Genomic DNA, 24,670 nt, shown 5'->3' on the forward strand with positions numbered 1-24,670 from the left:
CCTCAACCTTTCCCAGCATCAGGATGTTTTCAAATGAGTCAGCTCTTTGCATCAGGTGGCCAAAGAATTGGAGTTTCAGCCTCAGCACCAGTCCTTCCAGTGAACATTCAGGACTGATTTCCTTTAGGATGGACTGGTTGACTCTCCTTGCAGTCCAAGGGATACTGAAGAGTCTTCTCTAACACCACGTTCAAAATTCTTCGGGTATCAGCTTTATTTATGATCCAACTCTCACATCCATACACGACCACTGGAAAACCATAGCCTTGACCAGATGGCCCCTAGTGACATAGTAATTTCCCTGCTTTTCAATATGCTGTCTAGGTTGGTCGCAACTTTCCTTCCAAGGTGTAAGCGTCTTTTCATTTCATGGCTGCAATCACCATCTGCAGTCATATTGGAGGCCTTAACAATAAAGTCAACCACTGTCCCCACTGTTTCCCCATCTATTTGGCATGATGTGATGGGACCAGATGCCATGATCTTAGTTTTCTAAATGTATAGTTTAAGCCAACGTTTTCACTCTCTTCTTTTACCTTCATCAAGAGGTTCTTTAGTTCTTCCTCACTCTCTGCCATAAGTGCTGTGTCATCTGCATATCTGAGGTTATTGATATTCCTCTTGGCAATCTTGAATCCAGCCTGTGCTTCCTCAAGCCTAGGGTTTTCATGTTGTACCCTGCATATAGTTTAAATAAGCAGGGTGACAATATACAGATTGATGTACTCCTTTCTTATTTGGAATCAGGCTGTTGTACCATGTCCAGTTCTAACTCTTGCTTCCTGACTTGCACACAGATTTCTCAAGAGGCAGGTCAGGTGGTCTGGTATTTCCATCTCTTGAAGAATTTTCCACTTTTTATTGTTATCTACACAGTCAAAGGTTTTGCATAGTCAGTAAAGCAGAAGTATGTGTTTTTCTGGAATTCTCTTGCTTTTTCAATGATCCATTGGATGTTGGTAATATTCCCTGGTTCCTCTGCCTTTTGTAAACCCAGATTGAACACCTGGACGTTCACCATTCACATATTGCTGAAGTCTGGCTTGGGGAAATTTAAGCAATACTTTACTAGCATGTAAGATGAGTGCAATTGTGTGGTAGTTTAAGCATTCTTTGGAATTGCCTTTCTTTGGAATTGAAATGAAAACTGACCTTTTCAACCTGGGGAGTTCATCTTTCACTGTCCTTTCTTTTTCCCTTATCATACTGCTCATTGGGTTTTCAAGGCAAGAATACTGAAGTGGTTTGCCATTCCCTTCTCCAGTGGACCATATTCTGTCAGACCTCTCCACCATGACCCGTCTGTCTTGGGTCGCCCCACAAGGCATGGCTTAGTTTCATTGAGTTAGACAAGGCTGTGGTTCATGTGACAGATTGGCTAGTTTTCTGTGACTGTAGTTTCAGTCTTTCTGTCCTCTGATGCCCTTTCTCGGTGCCTACCATCTTACTTGAGTTTCTCTTAACTTGGACTTGGGGTCCCTCTTCATGGCTGCTCCAGCAAAGTGCTCCTTACCTTGGAAGTAGGGTAGCTCCTCTCAGCTGCCGCCCCTGACCTTGGATGTGGGGTAACTTCTCTCCACCATGCTTCTGCGCTGCCCTTGCAGCTGCCATGCTTCTGCACCACCATCGCATATGTGGCTAGCAATAATTCAACAACTTAAACTTCCTGATATTGTTTCTGTTATTGTGACAGATTCATATGTATGTTAATAGCTAAAAGCGAGACAATTATTGAAACTAATGTTCTGATATAAGCCCTTCAGTGGCTAGAAAAAGAATTTCACACATAACATAAAGAAGTTTAATTAAAACCCTGCTGTTTTAAATCTTGAACTGAGAGCATAAGTTTGTATCAACTAACTGTATTCCGTTTTATTTTATTTTCTAAGGAAAATGTTTACTTCCTTCTGTGACCACTGCAAAACCTAGAAGCAAGACAACTTGATAACAGTGAGTGTTCTGAGGTCTACCATGTACCTTCTAAAGATATTTCCCATCAGATGATCTTCAAGTGATGGCTGATTTCAGGACTGGGTCAAAAAATGCACAAAATAATCTTGGGAATCTTGAATGACAGGAACCTAAGGGACTTCAAAGACCAGTGGGGACAGGACAAAAAGTTTAGGAATCCAAATGAAAAGACCAAATGTCTACCAGTTTGTTGGGCAGATGCAGATGTTTCTGCTTCTCAATCCGCTGTTTATGTTTGCCATAGCTTTCCTGCCAGAAGCAAACTTCTGATTTCATGGCTGCAGTCACCATCCACAGTGGTTTTAGAGGATAAGGTGAAGAAATCTGTCACTGCTTCCACCTTTTCTCCTTCTATTTGCCTTGAAGGATGGGGCTGGATCCCATGATCAGAGTGTTCTAATATTTAATTTTAACCTGGTTGAATGTGTCCAAATGTTAATAGGCAACATCTAAATTGTCACTGTGATAGACTGCTAGGGCACCAACTCAGCATTCTGAACACTGAGAAAGGAAATAATCATCAATATTTATGCTATTTTTGATTCTATTAAGCATATGTTATGTAACTACAAACAGTTCCAGGAAAACAAGTTAGAGTGTCCCTTCTGGAGGTAATGAGAGAGTGATGGGGATCAGCTATAATACAGATGAAGCCTCACTCCCTTGCCTGCAGCTCACCTCCTGCTGTGGAGTTCTGGTTCCTAATAGACCAAGGACTGGTACTGGTCCTAGCCCACTGTGCTGGTATTGTGGACTCCTGCTCTAAACCCAACAGTGGGTCATTCTGTAAGACAAACCACCCTGCTTCCTCCCAGTTTCTGAACAAATAAATGGCATTAAAATTGGAAGAGGAACAGGTATTTCGTCTTAAAGAGAATAATGAAGTGCAACATAAGAGTACATTATTTCAGTGAACTGTGAAAGGACAACTGCTTTTTGAGAATCAGAGAAATTTGCACATGGACTGGATTTAAGATGTTAATTTTATTGGGAATAAAAGAGCAATTTTTTCACATCCTATTATTTTACCTCCAGTACTCATTATGTACATTTTGTGAAATGTTCATCTGGTCCCTAAAACACTTCAGAAAAAATGAATAAGGAGTAAAAGAGAGACTCAAAAGAGGGTCTGTCTTGATTTAAAAACAGATCTGCATAACTACTATAGATTGAATTGTGTCCACCATTGACTCCCAATGTGATGGAATTAGGAAGTAAGGCCTTGGGAGGTAAGCAGGCTGATAGGGGGTTTTGATGGTGGTCCCTCATGATGGGGTTAGCCTCTCCTTCTCTTTCTTTCTTATTCTCCCTCTTCCTCCTTCCCTTCCCCCACCACATGTGTGAACATAGCAAGAAGAGAAAGACCTGATGCATGTCAAGAATGCCTTTACTGGGAACTCAACTGTCCACCACATTGATATTGCATAGTCTCCAGTCTATGACAACCTGTGGTACTAAGAGGTTAGTTTTGTAGTTATTGATGCCAAATGATGAAATATAGAGTTCATGACACACTTCTTCTTATATATGTTATGCATGAAATCATTTAGTAGTAAGAAGTTTATAGAAGGTACATTTTAAAGTTTCTGTCTTAGTGATACCCAGAGAAGCCCAAGATAGCAGATTCTGGCAGGTCCTCAATGAATGAGTGACTGGGGGACTACATGTTCATTACTTCACCTCATATTTGTCATCTAAAAACGGTCCCCCCACCTGACAACCATACCGCCCCACCACCACCTTCTGCATCTCCATTTTCCTGCTAAGCTGAGTCATCTATCTGGAGATGATGATTCAGGACAGGGTCTGGAAGCAGAAGGACTGCAGACATTTTTAGAAACAATGAACTAGGCAGACCCCTCCTTGGTTTTCCCTTCTTTAGTGCCATCATCAGGTGAGGAATTGGGCCTGGGTAGGGAGTGAGCCACAAGTGGGACTCCATAGATATTTTCTAGTGAAGGGAGGAGGAATTCAGAGCCAGGTAACCAGAAGGTGGGCAGCTTGCACAGGACCCAGGAGGGAAGTAAGAAGCACTGGGAAAAGATTATTGCCTACCAGAGGGCCAGACCTACCTGAGTCTTCTGCTTAAACTTGGAGATCACGTCCTGTCTGCTGGAATTCTTACTCCAGATGTGGAGGGGATAGAGCTGTACGCAACACCAATGAGTCACAGAGAGACCGACAGCCTCCTCCAGGGGACTTTTGATTCCACTCTAACTGTGGATATCCTTCCAAGCCAGAGAGCAAACGGCAGATCATCCAAAAGATGACCTACTTGAAATAGTATTTAAAATACTACAAAATTTGTCTAAGAGCCCTGGCAGAGCTTGTTTCCAGAGTTTTTTAGGAGAGATGATCCATCAGGCTAATTTGGGCTTCTGCTGAGGAATCTACAAACTTCCCCATTGATAACTTCTGACTTATAACAACTGAACTCATCCCACAGAATTCAAGCGATGGTAAGTTCCAGTGGGGAAGGCCTCTACGGTCCTTGGTGTCACAGCGGCTGTGTGTCAAGTGGTCTATCACTCCCAGACCTGAGTCCAGGACCCAGGAATATCACCAGACAGTTACAGCCCCTGACCCACCAAAGGCAGCCTCAACATCCTCAGCAACACGCATCTCTGAGCTATTTGTCCACTGATTGGCACTGAGCTTCAGTCTGGAACAAGTGTTCTGGAGCAAGTCCAGTCTCCCTCATCCAAGAGATGGGAAACTGAACCCTGGAGTCTATGACTCAGCTTAAGGCTGCAGGTAAGTTAATGAAGACTTGGGACCCAGGAACTCTGTTTCCCAGGCTAGGAGACTTCCAGGAAGGACAAGATGAGAGATAGCTCAATTGCATCCACTGCTGGGGAGCTCTAAGAGCCTGCAAGCAGAAGAGTGGAAGTTCCTTTCCCGTTGCCCCTCAAGTCTGGTTTCGATTTCATCAGCAGACCTGCCTCCATGTAGCAGCAGAAAGCAATATTCACGGCTCTCTCTATTGTGTTCAAGGAACAGTGGGAAACCCAAGCTGTAGTGACCCCAGGAGGCAATCTTGCACGTGGTGACTGACTCATGCCCATCTTAGAATACAAAGAGCACCTGCTCCTCATTCACACAACACAGAACCTTGGCTGCATGGGTAACATGAACCTGCATTCATAGAGAGAAGCATTATCTTCTCAGCCTTCTGGCAACTTAGAGAAGTGTCTTAAGTTTCCTCAGGGAACCCCTGGCTGAGCGAAGTTGGGGTTTGAGATGAGCCAGGATGAAGGGGATGTGTTCCCTCTTTGATACTCCAGGAGATCTTGGAGCTTCAAAGGCCTTGAGTATGTTACAATCCCATTTATGCATTTATGTTTTTTAGGGACTTTGCTTTATGAATCTGGTTGGAGCAAAAGGACAGAAACATGGGACAAGGCTGGACATCTCTGGTTCCCAGATGATTGTGAGTTGAGTTTCAGCCACAAGGCTTCAGAGTCAGAAGCTAATGTTATTCACAAGCCACCTTTGAAGAAGAAATAGAGGAAAGAGTTTTTGGGCTGAGAGCAGTGTGGTCAAAGGGCCATGAGAATCACACAGGGCAAGATGAAACAAGAGTGATTAGTTGTTTCTTTGCTCTATCAGTTTCTTGGAGTTTCTATGACTGAGAACAAGTACATGGAGGTAGTCACGGCATTGGTGGTGCCCCTGGCACTTGATGCTCCTGGTGATAACCAGTTTGTGTACACGTCCCTGAGTCCAGAGCTGATTCAGCCTTGGGATAGCCTCAGGCTCTTCCTTCTTGGGAAGGTTGATATGGCTCATTGCTGCTAACTCACAACTGAAGTATGGGATGAGGCCATCCATGGTGGTTGACCTCTAGACCAAGTTCCAAGCATGGAAGGATGGTTGGCAGTGGAAGGGTAACCATTTATTAAGCTTGGTTCATTTTAGTTCAGTTCAGTCGCTCAGTCGTGTCTGACTCTTTGTGACCCCATGAATCGCAGCACATCAGGCCTCCCTGTCCATCACAAACTCTCGGAGATTACTCAAACTCATATCCATCAATTTGGTGATGCCATCCATCCATCTCATCCTCTGTCGTCCCCTTCTCTTCCTGCCCCCAACCCCTCCCAGCATCAAGGTCTTTTCCAATGAGTCCATTCTTCACATGAGGTGGCCAAAATAGTGGAGTTTCAGCTTCAGTATCAGTCCTTCCAATGAACTTCCAGGACTTATTTGCTTCAGGATGGACTTGTTGGATCTCCTTGCAGTTCAAGTGACTCTCAAGAGTCTTCTCCAACACTACAGTTCAAAAGCATCAATTTTTCGGTGCTCAGCTTTCTTCATAGTGCAACTCTCACATCCATACATGACCACCAGAAAAACCATACCTTGAACAGATGGACCTTTCTTGGCGAAGTAATGTCTCTGCTTTTTAATATGCTATCTAGGTTGGTCATAACTTTCCTTCCAAGGAGCAAGCGTCTTTTAATTTCATGGCTGCAGTCACCATCTGCAGTGATTTTGGAGTCCCCAGAAATAAAGTCTGACACTGTTTCCACTGTCTCCCCATCTATTTCCCATGAGGTGATGGGTCCAGATGCCATTATCTTAAATTTCTGAATGTTAAGCTATAAGCGAACGTTTTCACTCTCCTCTTTCACTTTCATTAAGAGGCTTTTTAGTTCCTCTTCACTTTCTGCCTTAAGGGTGGTTTCATCTGCATATCTGAGGTTATTGCTACCTTGGTTCTTAGCAGTGGCTACTTCCCACGTCTAGAATGCTTTTCTCTAAGCTTTTTGCATGGCCAGATCCTTCTCAACATTTAGCATTATCTCAAATTAATGTCTCTCAGATTCGCTTTCCCTGCCCACTGCACTCTCACAAGCACAGACTCTGATCCAAAAAGTGCCTAGACACTTCCCTTGGTCAAAACAATAATTATAGCTACCACAGTGGAAAGGTGGGAGAGGGATAAATTGAGACTTTGAGATTAATATATGCATACTACTACAGTTCATAGATCATCAACATAAAGCTACTGTACAGCACAGGAATTCGGCTCAGTATTCTGTAATATCCTGTATGGGAAAAGAAACTAAGAAAGAATGGATACATGTGTATGTATAAGGGAATTAATTTCCCATGCAACAAATATTAATACACTACTGTAAATACACTATACTCCTATATAAATTAAAAGCTCAATTTAGAAAAAAAGAAGGTTATGTGTAGAGACCTATGGGGTTCTTTAGGCACACAGGATTCCAGATATGATGGTGGAGATGGCAAAGTGGGTGCAGAGATCTAGATATGACCTGAGGTTTCATTTTCATGAGCTTTGGTGTCTTTTGATTCTAGTGTCATCTTTCATTTGCCGTTGGAGGATCTAATACAAGGGCGTGAAGACACCAGCTCGGTGTAGTTGCAGGGTGAAAGGGAGGTGCTAGTAGGAGAGTGAAATCCCAGCTCCATAACCTTGGGATGGGGCACGTTTGAGGCACATATTATGTCCCAAGTTCCACGTGAAAACAGGTTGTAGCTTCCCTCTCCACGACTTGCATGAAATCAGACCCAGACTGGTTTCATCCTTTGTCATGTCCTGCTTCCCCTGAGATCACACTGGTTTCTCTGGGAAATTTTTTTTTTTTTTTTGGCTGCACTAGGTCTGCTGCTCAGGACTTCTCTATTCACAGCAAGCAGGGGCTACTCTGTAATTGCAGCACACTGGTTTTCAGTCCAATGCTTCTCTTGAGCAGATCACAGGCTCTTGGGCACTCAGGTTCGGTAGTTGTGGCCCACTGGCTTAGTTACCCTGGAGTATTTGCAGTTTTTCCAAATCAGGTCTCAAACGCATGTCTTCAGCACTGGATCAAAAGGGAAAACACTCTGGAAGGAATTTGAAATGCATCACTTTTACATGAAACATGGCACCATGGCCTATTTATGAGGAGACTGATGAGGATTGTCCCCTGCTTCAAGCAACCTCCTGAGACCAGGACTGATTTAGGTTCCCCTCCCAAGTGTTCCTACAGCATCTTGACTGTCCTGCCATGTGGCTTTGTTCTTGCTCGAGTTTCTGAAACCCACACAAGACCACAGCTTCCAGAGGGCAGGGCCGTCACTTCACTCACTTGTAAGTATACGTCAGTAGATCTTGTCTCATTCAGACTCTAATGTCAAGACAAGTGGCTTAACGCTTAACATTTAGAAACTAAGATCAAGGCATTTGGTTCCATCACCTCATGGGAAATAGATGGGGAGACAGTGGCAACAGTGTCAGACTTTATTTTTGGGGGCTCCAAAATCACTGCAGATGGTGATTGTAGCCATGAAATTAAAAGACGCTTAGTCCTTGGAAGGAAAGTTATGACCAACTTAGATAGCATATTAAAAAGCAGAGACATTACTTCGCCAAGAAAGGTCTGTCTGGTCAAGGTTATATTTTTCCAGTGGTCATGTACGGATGTGAGAGTTGGACTGTGAAGAAAGCTGAGTGCCAAAAAATTGATGCTTTTGAACTATGGTGTTGGAGAAGACTCGAGAGTCCATTGGACTGCAAGGAGAACCCACCAGTCCATCCTAAAGGAGATCACTCCTGGATGTTCATTGGAAGGACTGATCCTGAAGCTGAAACTCCAGTACTTTGTCCACCTCATGCGTAGAGTTGACTCATTGGAATGGACCCTGAGGCTGGGAGGGTTTGGGGGCAGGGGGAGAAGTGGAGCACAGAGGATGAGATGCCTGGATGGCATCACCGACTCGATGGACATGAGTTTGAGTAAACTCCAGAGGTTGGTGATGGACAGGGAGGCCTGGCGTGCTATGATTCATGGGGTCGCAAAGAGTCTGAGCAACTGAACTGAACTGTACTGAACTGAAAGGCTTAGCATGTCCCTGCCTGAGTCCTTCAAGAACACATCTGACAAAATGAATGACCCCATCTTCCTTTAGCTGTGTTGTAGTCCCAGTCTGGTTCTGTAGTTATGACTGCCTGATTTCCAGTTCAGAGGGTGGTTATCCCATCCTCCCTCTTCACTACTTATTCATTGCCAAATCATTCATCTCCATAAGCAACCACTTTCCCCAAATTCGAGTCTTTGAGTTGGGAGTCAGCCTTTGTCCCAAGACATACATCACATCCTTCCAAGTAAGGTCATAATGCAGAGTAACACCTTTAAAAAATATATTTTTCTGGGTCCTCTATATAGTCTCCCAGATCCTCCTTGATTTTTTGTATTTCTTGATAAGAAAAAGGTTTATTAGCTCTCATAGACTGTTTCTCTTCTCTTCATGAAAAACAAGAGCTTGTGTGGCTGTTCCTCAGATTCTCTGGCTGCTCTGTGCATATGACCCCAGGGGTAGATTGGAGAAACCTGCTTTTCTTTATCTCTTTGTCTCCTGTCCTCCATCTCATCTAGCAAAGTAGGAGGACAGGAGGGAGCTGAAGGTTGCACATCCAAATCTATGCCCTTAGGACCTAAGTCTGGCATATTTCACAGAGAGATAAAGGGCAACACATATGCTACTTCTACCCATTTCCCTTGTTTTCTACAGAACTGTTGTAATTTTCTTCCTTTCCTTTTTTTTTTTAGAACTGGTGTAATTTTCAAACAGTATTTTACTTAAGAGACCCTCAAACTGGCCATGATTTGCTGTCCTCCAATGGATACTGTGGCCATGCAATATCACAGAGGAAGACCAGGTGTGTCTTCTTTAATCCCTGGGGATCAAATCTATCCCAGTTTTTCAGGTTACAGTTCAAAGTAGTGAGGCTGGAATTCTAAGCCCCCGTCTGTAAGAGAGAGAGAAAAAAAAGCGACCAGAACCCTCTTTCTACTGGAGGCATCCCTGCCTGCTTTATATGGGGTTATATACAGAATTTACACCAAAGCTTTTCTTTCCTGGTCGAACTTAGTCTGCCCCTTATCGACACACGCAACCTACTTGTCCCTCCCAGTTCTACCACTGAGATGGGGTGGAGATGCACCAGGGTTAGACTTGATGGTATCCCTGAATGACGTGCAACTCCTCACCATTAAAACCTTTCTTGCCTCTGATGCCACCCAGGGTGCAATCAGAGTAACTTTCCAGAATGCCTCCCAGGCTTAACTGCTGGGGGAAACCTTCTCATCACCTGAGTGCTTGGGCATGACCCTGAGTAAATTCCTGACCACAATATGACTGATAAAAACATAAAACTGAGATGTTCCTTCCAAGCCTCACCACACCAATATAAGAGACTCCTAAGCGTCACCACATCAGTCTAAGAGTCTCCTCTGGTCCACTCAGAGCCAACATTACCAAAGGGGGGGGGGATCCCCTGTAGCTCCTATCTGACTAATCTTTAACCTCAGAGATGCTCTTGAAGCTAGAGCTCCATCTAGCTTCCAAACTTTCCATGTGTAGCAAGGCTAGGGGTTTCCTGACTACCAATCCAAGTTTGGGACTGAAGTTATCATGCACAGTAATAGCATAGATCACAAGTCCCTTGACAGTCTATGATCCGACAGATTAGGGTAGTACTTCTAATTCCAAGGAGTTTTGAAATGGTCAAAGACACCAAAAAGTTTGACCAAAACGGAGAGTTCAGTCCACACAATTTGCCCATTTCAGGTGGGCCCCCCAAACAAGCCATGGGTGCCTCTTGGCATTGGCAGGTCGGTTTAAACCCCCAACAGGTATCTGCCATAAGCCATGTGAGGTCACCATGGAACCACAGGGCAGGGCTCCACACGTGCTTTGTGCAGGGTGTGTCGTTCATTCACACAAGCACACCATAGAGTTGGTAAAGTACAGTAGAAAATGTGTTCGCTAGGAGCACAAGGAACTAGAGCTCCAAGCATCCTTGCCTTGTCCTGAAGAATCCCCCCAAGATGAAAGGTTGCTGCTGAACCATGCATAGATGCCGGGATTCGTGGCCTCCAGAGGAGAAGAATTCAATCCGGGGCCCAAGACGAGGCTTGATCGCTCAGAACTTCTGTGTAATAAAGTTTTATTAAAACATAAAAGAGATAGAGAAAGCTAATGACATAGGTATCAGAAGGGGGCAGAAATAGCACCTCGTTGTTAGTGTTAGCCATGGAGTTATATGCTCTCTAATTAGTTATTACAGTGAATCAAAGTAATATCTGGAGGTTGTAAAGACCTCAATAGTCCTATTCCCATAAATTACACCTTAAGATAACAGGATTAACCAGAAAGTTTTTTTTTCAGAGACTGTCCTCAAGCAGGATACATTATCATTAGATGATCCTAAGGAATGTAGTGGGACAAACAAAGTTTATCCTTTCTTCCTCCATGATTATTCCAGACATTCCTCTCCTTGGCAGGCCCTGGACTTCTTATCAATCTGCCTAGGAATTGACTCTCTCAACAATATACATTCTTACGTACTCCTTTACTGATTTGGAACCAGTCTGTTGATCCACGTTCAGTTCTAACTGTTGTTTCTTGAATGCACGCAGATTTCTCAGAAAGCAGGTAAGGTGGTTTGGTATTCCAATCTATGTAAGTTTTCCACAGTTTGTTGTTATCCACAGTCAAAGTCTTTTGCATGGTCAATAAAGCAGAAGTAAGTGTATTTCTGAAATTCTCTTGATTTTTTTATGATCCAGGGGTGTTGACAAATGATCCCTGGTTCCTCTGCTTTTTCTAAATCCAGCTTGAACATATAGAATTTCACAGGTGATGTACTGTTGAACACTTGCTTGGAGAAATTACTTTGTAGCACGTGAGATGAGTGCAACTGTGTGGTAGTTGAACATTCTTTGAAATCGCCTTTCTTTGGGTTTGCAATCAAAACGAAATTTCCAGTCCTGTGGCCACTGCTGACTCTTCCAAATTTGATGGCATATTGACTGCAGCACTTTAACAACATCATGTTTTTTTGTGTGAAACTAATTTTTTTTTTTCATTTATGTTTATTAGTTGGAGGCTAAATAGTTTACACTATTGTAGTGGTTTTTGTCATACATTGACATGAATCAGCCATGAATTTACATGTATTCCCCATCCCACCTCCCTTTCTACCCAATCCTTCTAGGTCTTCCCAATGCACCAGGCCTGAGCACTTGTCTCATGCATCCAACCTGGGCTGGTGATCTGTTTCACTATAGATAATATACATGTTTTGATGCTGTTCTCTCGAAACATCCCACCCTCGACTTCTCCCACAGAGTCCAAAAGTCTGTTCTGTACATCTGTGTCTCTTTTTCTGTTTTGCATATAGGGTTATCATTACCATCTTTTTAAATTCCATATATATGCATTAGTATCCTGTATTGGTCTTTATCTTTCTGGCATACTTCACTCTGTATAATGGGCTCCAGGTTAATCCATCTCATTAGAACTGATTCAAATGGGTTCTTTTTAAAGGCTGAGTAATATTCCATGGTGTATATGTACCACAGTTTCCTTATCCATTCGTCTGCTGATGGGCATCTAGGTTGCTTCCAAGTCCTGATTATTATAAAGAGTGCTGCGATGAACATTGGGGTGCACGTGTCTCTTTCAGATCTGGTTTCCTCGGTGTGTATGCCCAGAAGTGGCATTGCTGGGTCATATGGCAGTTCTTTTACAGTTTTTAAAAAATCTCCACACTATTCTCCATAGCAACTGTACTAGTTTGCATTCCCAACAACAATGTAAGAGGGTTCTCTTTTCTCCACACCCTCGCCATCATTTATTGCTTGTAGACTTTTGGATAGCAGCCATCCTGACTGGCGTGTAATGGTACCTCATTGTGGTTTTGATTTGCATTTCTCTGATAATGAGTGATGTTGAGCATCTTTTCATGTGTTTGTTACCCATTTGTATGTCTTCTTTGGAGAAATGTCTGTTTAGTTCTTTGGCTCATTTTTTGATTGGGTCGTTTATTTTTCTGGAATTGAGCTGCAGGAGTTGCTTGTGTATTTTTGAAATTAACCCTTTGTCTGTTGCTTCATTTGTTATTATTTTCTCCCAATCTGAGGGCTGTCTTTTCACCTTGCTTATAGTTTCCCTTGTTGTGCAAAAGCTCTTAAGTTTCATTAGGTCACATTTCTTTACGTTTGCTTTTATTTCCAGTATTCTGGGAGGAGGGTCATAGAGGATCCTGCTGTGATTTATGTCGGAGAGTGTTTTGCCTATGTTCTCCTCTAGGAGTTTTATATTTTCTGGTCTTACATTTAGATCTTTAATCCATTTAGGGTTTATTTTTTTGTATGGTGTTAGAAAGTGTTCTAGTTTCATTCTTTTACAAGTGGTTGACCAGTTTTCCCAGCACCACTTGTTAAAGAGGTTATCTATTTTTCCATTTTATATCCTTGCCTCCTTTGTTGAAGATAAGGTGTCCATAGTTTCGTGGATTTATCCCTGTGCTTTCTATTGTGTTCCATTGATCTATATTTCTGTCTTTGTGGCAGTACCATATTGTCTTGGTGACTGTGGTTTTGTAGTATAGTCTGAAGTCAGGCAGATTGATTCCTCCAGTTCCATTCTTCTTTCTCAAGATTACTTTGGCTATTCAAGGTTTATGCATTTCCACACAAATTGAGAAATTATTTGTTCTAGTTCTCTGAAAAATACCATTGGTAGCTTAATAGGGATTGCATTGAATCTATAGTTTGCTTTGGGTAGAATAGCCATTTTGACAACATTGATTCTTCCAGTCCATGAACACGGTATGTTTCCCCATCTGTTTGTGTCCTCTTTGATTTCTTTCATCAGTGTTTTATAGTTTTCTATGTATAGGTCTTTTGTTTCTTTAGGTAGATATACTCCTAAGTATTTTATTCTTTTTTGTTGCAATGGTGAATGGTATTGTTTCCTTAATTTCTCTTTCTGTTCTCTCCTTGTTAGTGTATAGGAATACAAGGGACTTCTGTGTGTTTATTTTACATCCTGCAACTTTACTATATTCGTTCATTAGCTCTAGTAATTTTCTGGTAGAGTCTTTATGGTTTTCTATGTAGAGGATCATGTCATCTGCAAACAGTGAGAGTTTCACTTCTTCTTTTCCTATCTGGATTCCTTTTTATTTTTTTTTCTACTCTGATTGCTGTGGCCAACTCTTCTAAAACTATGTTGAATATTAGTGTCGAGAGTGGGCACCCTTGCCTTGTTCCTGATTTCAAGGGAAATGCTTTCAATTTTTCACCATTGAGGGTAATGCTTGCTGTGGGTTGTCATATATAGCTTTTATTATGCTGAGGTATGTTCCTTCTATTCCTGCTTTCTGGAGAGTTTTAATCATAATTGGGTGTTGAATTTTGTCAAAGGCTTCCTCTGCATCTATTGACATAATCATATGGTTTTTATCTTTCAGTTTGTTAATTTGCTGTATTCCATTGATTGATTTGCAGATATTAAAGAATCCTTGCACTCCTGGGATAAAGCCAACTTGGTCATGGTGTGTGATCTTTTTAATATGTTGTTGGATTCTGTTTGCTAGAATTTTGTTAAGGATTTTTGCATCTATGTTCACCAGTGATAATGTTCTGTAGTTTTGTTTTCTTTCTTTCTTTCTTTCTTTTTTTTTTTTTTTTTTTTTTGACATCTTTGTCTGGTTTTGAAATTAGGGTGATGGTGGCCTCATAGAATGAGTTTGGAAGTTTGCCTTCTTCTGCAATTTTCTGGAAGAATTTGAGTAAGACAGGTGTTAGCTCTTCTCTAAATTTTTGGTAGAATTCAGCTGTGAAGCCATCTGGTCCTGGGTTTTTGTTTGCTGGAAGATTTCTGATTACATTTTCGATTTCCTTGCTTGTGATGGGTCTGTTAAGATCTTCTCTTTCTTCCTGGTTCAGTTTTGGAAAGTTATAATTTTCTAAGAATTTGTCCATTTCTTCCAAGTTGTCAGTTTTACTGGCAAAGAGCTGCTGGTAGTAATCTCTTATGATCCTTTGCATTTCAGTGTTGTCTCTTGTGATCTCTCCATTTTCATTTCTAATTTTGTTGATTTGGTTCTTCTCCCTTTGTTTCTTGATGAGTCCTGCTAGCAGTTTGTGAATTTTATTTATCTTTAATAAAAAAAAAAACAACTTTAACTTTGTTGATTTTTGCTATGGTCACGTTCATTTCTTTTGTAATTATTTCTGCCCTAATTTTTAGCATTTCTTTCCTTCTACTAACCCTGGGTTTCTTCATTTCTTCCTTCTCTAGTTGCTTTAGGTGTAGAGTGAGGTTATTTATTTGACTTTTTCTTGCTTCTCAAGATAAGCCTGTAATACTATGAACCTTCCCCTTAGCACTGCTTTTACAGTGCCCCATATGTTTTGGGTTGTTGTGTTTTCATTTTCATTCATTTCTATGCATATTTTGATTTCTTTTTTGATTTCTTCTATGATTTTTTGGTTATCCAGAAGCATGTTATTTAGCCTCCATATGTTTGAATTGTTAACAATTTTTTCCTGTAATTGAGATCTAATCTTACTGCACTGTGGTCAGAAAAGATGACTTGAATGATTTCAATTTTTTTGAATTTACCAAGGCTAGATTTCTGGCCCAGGATGTGATCTATTCTGGAGAAGGTTCCATGTGCACTTGAGAAAAAGGTGAAGTTGATTGTGTTGGGGTGAAATGTCCTATAGATATCAATGAGGTGTAGCTGGTCCATTGTGTCACTTAAAGTTTGTGATTCCTTGTTAATTTTCTGTTTAGTTGATCTATCCATAGTTGTGAGTGGGGTATTAAAGCCTCCCACTATTATCATGTTACTATTAATTTCTTCCTTCATACTCATTAGCGTTTGCCTTACATATTGCGGTGCTCCTATGCTGGGTGCATATATATTTATAATTGTTATATCTTCTTCTGGGATTGATCCTTTGATCATTATGTAGTGTCCTTCTTTGTCTCTTTTCACATCCTTTATTTGAAAGTCTATTCTATCTGATATGAGGATTGCAACTCCTGCTTTCTTTTGGTCTCCGTTTGTGTGAAATATTTTTTTCCAGCCCTTCACTTTTAGTCTGTATGTGTGTCTTGTTTTGAGATTGGTCTCTTGTAGACAGCATATATAGGGGTCTTGCTTTTGTATCCATTCAGCCAGTCTTTGTCTTTTGGTTGGGGCGTTCAACCCATTTACATTTAAGGTAATTATTGATAGGTATGGTCCCGTTGCCATTTACTTTGTTGTTTTGGGTTCACGTTTATACAACCTTTCTGTGCTTCCTGTCTAGAGAAGATCCTTTAGCATTTGTTGAAGAGCTTGTTTGGTGGTGCTGAATTCTCTCAGCTTTTGCTTGTCTGTAAAGCTTTTGAATTCTCCTTCATATCTGAATGAGATCCTTGCTGTGTACAGTAATGTAGGTTGTAGGTTATTCTCTTTCTTTACTTTAAGTATGCCCTGACATTCCCTTCTGGCCTGGAGGGTTTCTATTGATAGATCAGCTGTTATCCTTATGGGAATCCCTTTGGGTGTTTGTTGTTTCTCCCTTGTTGCTTTTAATATTTGTTCTTTGTGTTTGATCTTTGTTAATTTGATTAATATGTACCTTGGGTTTATCCTGTTTGGGACTTTCTGGGTTTCTTGGATTTGGGTCACTATTTCCTTCCCCATTTTAGGGAAGTTTTCAGCTATTATCTCATCAAATATTTTCTCATGGCCTTTCTTTCTGTCTTCTTCTTCTGGGACTCCTATGATTCGAATGTTGGGATGTTTCACATTGTCCAAGTTGTCCCTGAGGTTGTCCGCATTTCTGTTGATTCTTTTTTCTTTTTTCCTCTCTGCTTCATTTATTTCTACCATTTTATCTTCTACCTCACTTATCCTATCTTCTGCCTCCGTTATTCTACTCTTGGTTCCCTCGAGAGCGTTTTTGATCTCATTTTTTGCATTATTCATTTTTAATTGACTCTTTTTTATTTCTTCTAAGTCTTTATTAAACATTTCTTGCATCTTCTCAATTTTTTTCTCCAGGTTATTTATCTGTAACTCCATTTTGTTTTCAAGATTTCCAGTCATTTTTATTATCATTGTTCTAAATTCTTTTTCAGGTACATTCCCTATCTCCTGCTCTTTTGTTTGACTTGGGGGGCCTTTTTCATGTTCCTTTACCTGTTCGGTATTTCCCTGCCTTTTCATCTTGTTTACATTGCTGTGTCTGGAGTGGGCTTTCTGTATTCTGGAGGTCTGAGGTTACTTTTTATTGTGGAGGTTTCACCCAGTGGGTGGGGTTGGACGATTGTCTTGTCAAGGTTTCCTGGTTAAGGAAGCTTGCGTCGGTGTTCTGGTGCCTGGAACTGGACTTCTTCTCTCTGGAGTGAAATGGAGTGCCCAGTAATGAGTTTTGAGATGGGTCTATGTGTTATGTGTGACTTTGGGCAGCCTGTAAGTTGACAACTCAGTTCCTGTGTTGCTGGAGAATTTGCGAATTTGCGTGTCATCCTTGCGCAGGGACCATGCTAATCTTCTCTGTATCTTTCCAATTTTCGTATATGTGCTGCTGAAGCGAGCACAACAGCATCATTTCTTAGGATTTCAAATAGCTCACCTTCAATTACATCACCTCCATTAGCTTTGCTCATAGTTATTCTTCTGAAGGCCCCCTTGACTTCACATTACAGGGTGTCTTGCCCTAGGTGAGTGATCACACCATCGTGGTTATCTGGGTCATTAATATTTTTTTGTATAGTTCTTCTATATAGTCTCTAAACCTCTTCTTAATATATTCTGCTTCTGCTTGATCCATGCCATTTCTGGCTTTCATTGTGCTCATCTTTGCATGAAATTTTCCTTCCCTACCTCTCATTTTCTTGAGCAGATCTCTGATCTTTCCCATTCTATTGTTTTCCTCTATTTATTTGTACTGATCATTTAGAAAGGCTTTTTTAAATAGTCTTCTTTCAATTCTTTGGAACTCTACATTCACATGGGTATGTCTTTCTTTTCTCCTTTGACTTTGCTTCTCTTCTTTCTTAAGTTACTTTTAACTTCTCTCAGACAACCATTTTGTCTTTTTGCATTTCATTTTCTTGCGGATGATGATGGCTTTCATGTGGTATGTAGATATCATAAAGCAAGGATAATTGCATCCAGTTCCATTAGTTCATGGCACATACATGGAAAAACAATGAAAACAGTGACAGGCTTTATTTTCCTTGGATCCAAAATCACTGCAGATAGTGACTGCTGCTGTGAAAGAAAAGGCACTGGCTCCTGGGGAAAAAAAATATGAAAAACTTTGACAGCATGCTAAGAAGCAGAGATTCTCCTTTACCACTAAACATCTGTATAGTCAAAGCTATGGCTTTTTCCAGAAGTCAGGGGTGGATGTGAGTGTTGGACCATAAAGAAAGCTAAGTACCAAAGAACTGATACTTTTGAACTGTGGTGTTGCACAAGACTCTTGGGAGCCCCTTGAACTGCAAGGAGATCCAACCAATCCCTCCTAAAGGACATCAGTCTTGACTATACTTTGGAAGGACCAATCCTGACACTGAACCTCCATTACTTTGGCCACCTGATGGGAAGAACTGACTCATTAGAAAAGACTCTGATGCTGGGAAAGATTAAAGGAAGGAGGCAAAGGGGAAGACAAAAGACAAAATTGTTGGGTGACTTCACCGACTTGATGAACATGAGTTTGAGCAAGCTGTGGGAGTTGGTGATGGACATGGAACTCTGGCATGCTGCACCCCATGATATAGAAAAGAGTTGGACATGACTGAGAGACTGAACTGAACTGATGTACAGAGGACAATCAGGGAGCAGGCAGAAGTCTTTGAGGAAGGAGGAAGGAACAATTCCTGGATAGTTGACAATGATGGATCAGCAGACAGTTTCAAGCTAGAGAAGCTGTAGGGAAGCAATTCTATGCCAGGTGGAGAGAATGGTAAGAGAAAGGCAGGGCGGCAGTGCTGGAATTTCCTAGAAGACAAAATCCCTGTTCTATTAAACTTTACCAATGCTCAATTTTGTTAGATGATTGGAAACATGAGTTTTGTTTTGAAAGTGATAGAGCAATATTCATTGGGAGGACTGATGCTGAAGATGAAGCCCCAACACTTCCACCATCTGATGTGAATAGCCAGATCATTGGAAGAGACCCTAATGCTAGGAAAGATTGCAGGCAGAAGGAAAGGGACCAAAAGTATGAGATGGTGAGATGGCATCACCGAGTCAATGGACATGAGTTTGAGGAAACTACACAAAATAGTAAAAGACAGGGAAGCCTGTTCTGTTGCCATACATGTAATCACAAAGCGTCAGACATGACATAGCAACTGAATAATACCAATGAAAACAGAGTATCCATTGAAGCCTCTGGCCCTGGTGGGAGTGGAGAAAGATTTAGGTGGAAGGGGAGGCTTCCAATTCTCTGGTGCAGGTCCTTGAATTCAAGGCAAGGAGCACAAGATATTGAATGTGTTACCAAGCATTGTTTTCTAAAAAAAAAAAAAAAAAAAAAAAAAAATCTGCAGGAGTAAGAACTTTGACTGAGTTTGTTCTATAGATTTTACTGAGGGATGTGGAAGGAAAGTGGATTGGGCTGAGTCTGCAAAAACCAGGTGACCAGCTTCTGTAGGGCGAGGCATGTGGTAAACATTCTGCACTAGATGGAAAACAAATCCAGAAAAAGTGTCCCTTCTGGAGTGTACGTGCCAACATATCCCTTTGTTGCAGCAGATCACTTCAATGGTGTTTTGGGGCAAGCGAGAAATGCACAATGGGTGGTTTGCTTTGGTCAATTCCTGTGGGTAGGTAGGTGACTCAAAGTCTGGTTACTTCACTGCATGGTTGGAATCATGCTTGGCGAAAAAAACTAGATGAGGTCCACACATATTTCGTCATTAAACAGCAAGCACAGGAAGGTTTTTTAAGACAACTTTAGGTAATTTAAACATGAGGGACCAAATGGGGACAGTTTCATTTAACAGGAAGATATTGGACTGTACAGGTTGACACAGTTGTTGCTATGACAAGTAGCCATAACAGCTACTTGTTGCTATGCTGGAGATGTGGGAAACTGACAAGACACCAAAAGCCTTACAACTCTCTGTGCAGTGCAATTTTGGGCTAGAAGTCATTGGCAAGGAAAGGCTGACAGGTAAGCCTGGGAAGGGAGTAATCTGAGCCAGTAGTCATTAGCTCTTGTTGGAGTCCAGAAAACAGAAGCATTGGCTCAGTCAGAGTTCTGTGTCACGGTTCAGAAATAGAGGTCATTTGGCTTGAATCAATATTTAGCATTGGGGATGGAAGCCATAACCTCTAAACAGAAGATTCCCTTCTCCCCAAGTGGGAGGATAATTCATATTTGTTCCAGACTCAGGAACCCAGAAAGCCCTATCAGTGCCACTTGTTCTCAGCAAGCACACATGAAATCTAGAAGGTGGAATTATCATCATGTTGCCCATTTTCCAGATGAGACAACTAAGGTTAAGGAACTTGATCAAGTTCACACACCTATACACGTGAATCGCCAAGGAAAAACCCAGTGCAACAGCCCTCAATTTGTGTGTTCTTTTTTCTTCCACACCCACTGAGAGTGGTGGGTGGTGATCTAGCACCAATGCTTGGGCAGAAGCAAGCAATATTCAGGCTTAAATTGAAGGAAGTAAGGAAAACCACTAGAACATTCAGCCATGACCTGAATCAAAGCCCTTATGATTATATAGTGGAGATGAAAAATAGATTCAAGGGATTAGGTCTGGTAGTCTGAAGAACTATGGATTGAGGTTTGTAACATTGCACAGCAGGTGGTCACCAAAACCATCCCCAAGAAAAACAAATATGAGAAGGAAAAGTGGTTGCCTGAGGAGGTCTTCAAAACAGCTGAGAAAATAAAGGAAGTGAAAGGCAATGGAGAAAGGGAAAGATATGCCCAATGGAATGCAGACATCCAGAGAAAAGCAAGAAGAGATAAGAAAGTCTTTATAAGTGAACAGTGCAAGAATTAGATGAAAATAATAGAATTGTAGAGAGTATAGAAGTCTTCAGGAAAATTGGAGCTACCAGAGGAATACTTCATGCAAAAATGGGGACAATAAAGGACAGCAAAGTCAAAGACCTACTAGAAGCATATGAGAGTAAGTGGAGGTGGCAAGAATCCCAACAGGATCTGTACGAAAATGGTTATAAATTCGGGATAGGGATGATGCTTGGGTCACTCTTCTAAAGCCAGATATACTGGAGAATGAAGTCAAGTGGGCCTTAGGAAGCATCACTACAAACAAAGCTAGTGGAAGTGATGGAATTCCAGCTGAGCTGTTTAAAACATCCTAAGGAATGAGGTTATAAAACTTCTGCATCCAATATGTCAGCAATTTGGAACACTCAATAGTGACCACAGTGCAGGAAAAGATCAGTTTTCAACCAATCCAAAAGAAAGGCAATTTCAAAGAATGTTGAACCTAGCATGTGATTGCGCTCATCTCACTTGCTAGCTAGGTAATGCTCAAAATCTTTCAAGCTAAGCTTCAACAGTACATGAACTGAGAACTTCCAGATGTACAAACTAGTTTGAGGAACCAGAGATCAAATTGCCAACATCCATTGGATCATAGAGAAAGCAAGGAAATTCCAGAAAAAAAACATTTTTCTCTGCTTCACTGACTATGCTAAAGCCTTTCATTGTGTGGATCACAGCACACTGTTGAAAATTCTTTCGGAAATGAGAGTACCAGATCACCTTACCTGTCTCCTGAAAAGTCTGTATGTAGATCAAAAAGTGGCAGTTAGAATCAGACACGGAACAACTGAAAGATTTAAAATTGGGAATGGAGTGTAACAATGTGTACACTGTAACTCTCGTTATTTAACTTCTATGTAGGATACATCACTCGATATGCTGGACTACATAAATCCCAATCTGGAATCAAGATTGCTGGGAGAAGTATCAACATCCACAGATATGAAGATGACACCTCCCTAATGGCGGAAAGCAAAGAACTAAAGAGCCCCTTGATGAGGAGAGGAGATACAAAAATTGACTTAAAACCCAACATTCAAAAAAGTACTAAAAAAATACTCAACATTCATGGCATTCAGGACCACAACTGCAAGGCATATAGATGAGGGAAAAGTGGAAACAGTGGCAGATTTTATTTTCTTGGGGTCCAAAATCACCCTGGACCTTCACTGCAACCACAAAATTAAAACACACTTGCTCCTTGTAAAGAAGAAAGGCTATGAACAACCTGGATGGTGTATTTTGTGTATTTGGTGTATTTCCTCCCTCCCCCTCCTCTTCTCAATCCAATTCTGTGAATCTCTGTGTGTGTTATGGGCTATGGAGAACACTTAGGGAACAGAGTACTGCATAGATCTGTCTCTCTCTTCTTGAGTCCCCCTTTTTCTCTTCCTGTTCATCTCTATCTCCCTACTCCCTCTCCTCTTCTTCATGTAACTCTGTGAACCTCTCTGGGTGTCCCTCACTGTGGAGAATCTTTTCACCATTAACCTAGAAGTTTTATAATCAGTGCTGTATAGTTGGAGAAGTCCTGAGGCTACTGAAAGAATAAGATGGAAAGCCAGAGGCAGGAGACTTAAGCCCAAAACCTGAGAACACCAGAGAACTCCTGACTACAGGGAACATTAAGTAATAAGAGATCATCCAAAAGCCTCCATACCTATGCTGAAACCAACCACAATCCAAGACCAATAATTCCAGAGCAAGACATACCACACAAATTCTCTAGCAATGCAGAAACATAGCATTGAGTGTCAACATACAGGCTGCCCAAAGTCACACCAAACACATAGACCCATCTCAAAACTCACTACTGGACACTCCACTGCACTCCAGAGAGAAGAAATCCAGTTCCATGCACCAGAACACCGATACAGGCTTGCCTAGCCAAGAAACCTTGACAAGCCAATCGTCCAAACCCACCCACTGGGAGAAAGTTCCACAATAAAAATGAACCACAGACCACCAGCATACCAAAAGGCCAATCATAACACAGCAATCTAAATGAGATGAAAAGGCAGAGAAATATCCAGCAGGAAAAGGAACATGAAAAATGCCCACCAACCCAAAAAAATAGGAGGAGATAGGGAATCTACATGAAAAAGAATTTAGAATAATGATAATAAAAATGACCCAAAACCTTGAAAACAAAATGGAGTTACAGATAAATAGCCTGGAGACAAGGATTGAGAAGATGCAAGAAACGTTTAACAAGGGCCTAGAAGAAAAAAAAAAAAAAAAAGAGTCAATTAAAAATAAAAAATGCAATAAATGAGATCAAAAACACTCTGGAGGGAACCAAGAGTAGAATAACGGAGGCAGAAGATAGGATAAGTGATGTAGTAGATAAAATGGTGGAAATAAATGAAGCAGAGAGGAAAAAAGGAAAAAGAATCAAAAGAAATGAGGACAACCTCAGAGAACTCTGGGACAATGTGAAACGCCCAACATTCGAATCATAGGAGTCCCAGAAGAAGAAGACAGAAAGAAAGGCCCTGAGAAAATACTCGAGGAGATAATAGCTGAAAACTTCCCTAAAATGGGGGAGGAAATAGCCACCCAAGTCCAAGAAACCCAGAGAGTCCCAAACAGGATAAACCCAAGATGAAACACCCCAAGACACATATTAATCAAATTAACAAAGATCAAACACAAAGAACAAATACTAAAAGCAACAAGGGAGAAACAACAAAGAACACACAAAGGGATTCCCATAAGGATAACAGCTGATCTATCAATAGAAACCCTCCAGGCCAGAAAGGAATGGCAGGGCATACTTAAAGTAATAAAAGAGAATAACCTACAACCTAGATTACTGTACCTAGCAAGGATCTCATTCAGATATGAAGGAGAATTCAAAAGGTTTACAGACAAGCAAAAGCTGAGAGAATTCAGCACCACCAAACCAGCTCTTCAACAAATGCTAAAAGATCTTCTCTAGACAGGAAGCACAGAAAGGTTTTATGAACACAAATCCAAAACAACAAAGTAAATGGCAACGGGACCATACCTATCAATAATTACCTTAAATGTAAGTGGATTGAATGTCCCAACCAAAAGACAAAGGCTGGCAGAATGGATACAAAAACAAGACCCCTATATATGCTGTCTACCAGAGACCCACCTCAAAACAAGGGACACATGCAGACTGAAAGTGAGGGCTGGAAAAAGTATTTCACACAAACGGAGACCAAAAGAAAACAGGAGTCTCAATACTCATAGCAGATGAAATAGACTTTAAAATAAAGCTTGTGAAAAGAGACAAAGAAGGCCACTACATAATGGTCAAAGATCAATCCCAGAAGAAGATAAAACAGTTATAAATATATATGCACCCAACATAGGAGTACCACAATATTTAAGGCAAATGCTAATGATATGAAAGGGGAAATTAACAGTAACACAATAATAGTGGGAGACTTTAATACCCCACTCACAAATATGGATAGATCAACTAAACAGAAAATTAACAGGGAAGCAAAAACTTGAAAAGACACAATGGACCAGCTAGACCTCATTGATATCTATAGAAAATTTCACCCAAAAACAATCAATTTCAACTTTTTCTCAAGTGCACATGGAACCTTCTCCAGAATAGATCACATCCTGGGCCAGAAATCTAGCCTTGGTAAGTTCAAAAAAATTGAAATCATTGCAGTTATCTTTTGTGACCAAAATGCAATAAGACTAGATCTCAATTGCAGGAAAAGAAAAAAACTATTAAATATTCAAACATATGGAGGCTAAATAACACAGTTCTGGATAACCAACAAATCATAGAAGAAATCAAAAGGGAAATCAAAATATGCATAGAAACGAATGAAAATGAAAACACAACAACC

General features: G+C 41.0%; 1 pseudogene; it reads right to left on the minus strand.

Annotated features, from left to right (window-relative positions):
• Nucleotides 1-17,279: 17,279 nt before the first annotated feature.
• Nucleotides 17,280-17,376, minus strand: LOC136170071 (U6 spliceosomal RNA; annotated as a pseudogene).
• Between the last annotated feature and the right edge of the window lie 7,294 nt (nt 17,377-24,670).

Source organism: Muntiacus reevesi, chromosome 5 (assembly GCF_963930625.1).
Source record: "Muntiacus reevesi chromosome 5, mMunRee1.1, whole genome shotgun sequence".
NCBI lineage: Eukaryota > Metazoa > Chordata > Mammalia > Artiodactyla > Cervidae > Muntiacus > Muntiacus reevesi.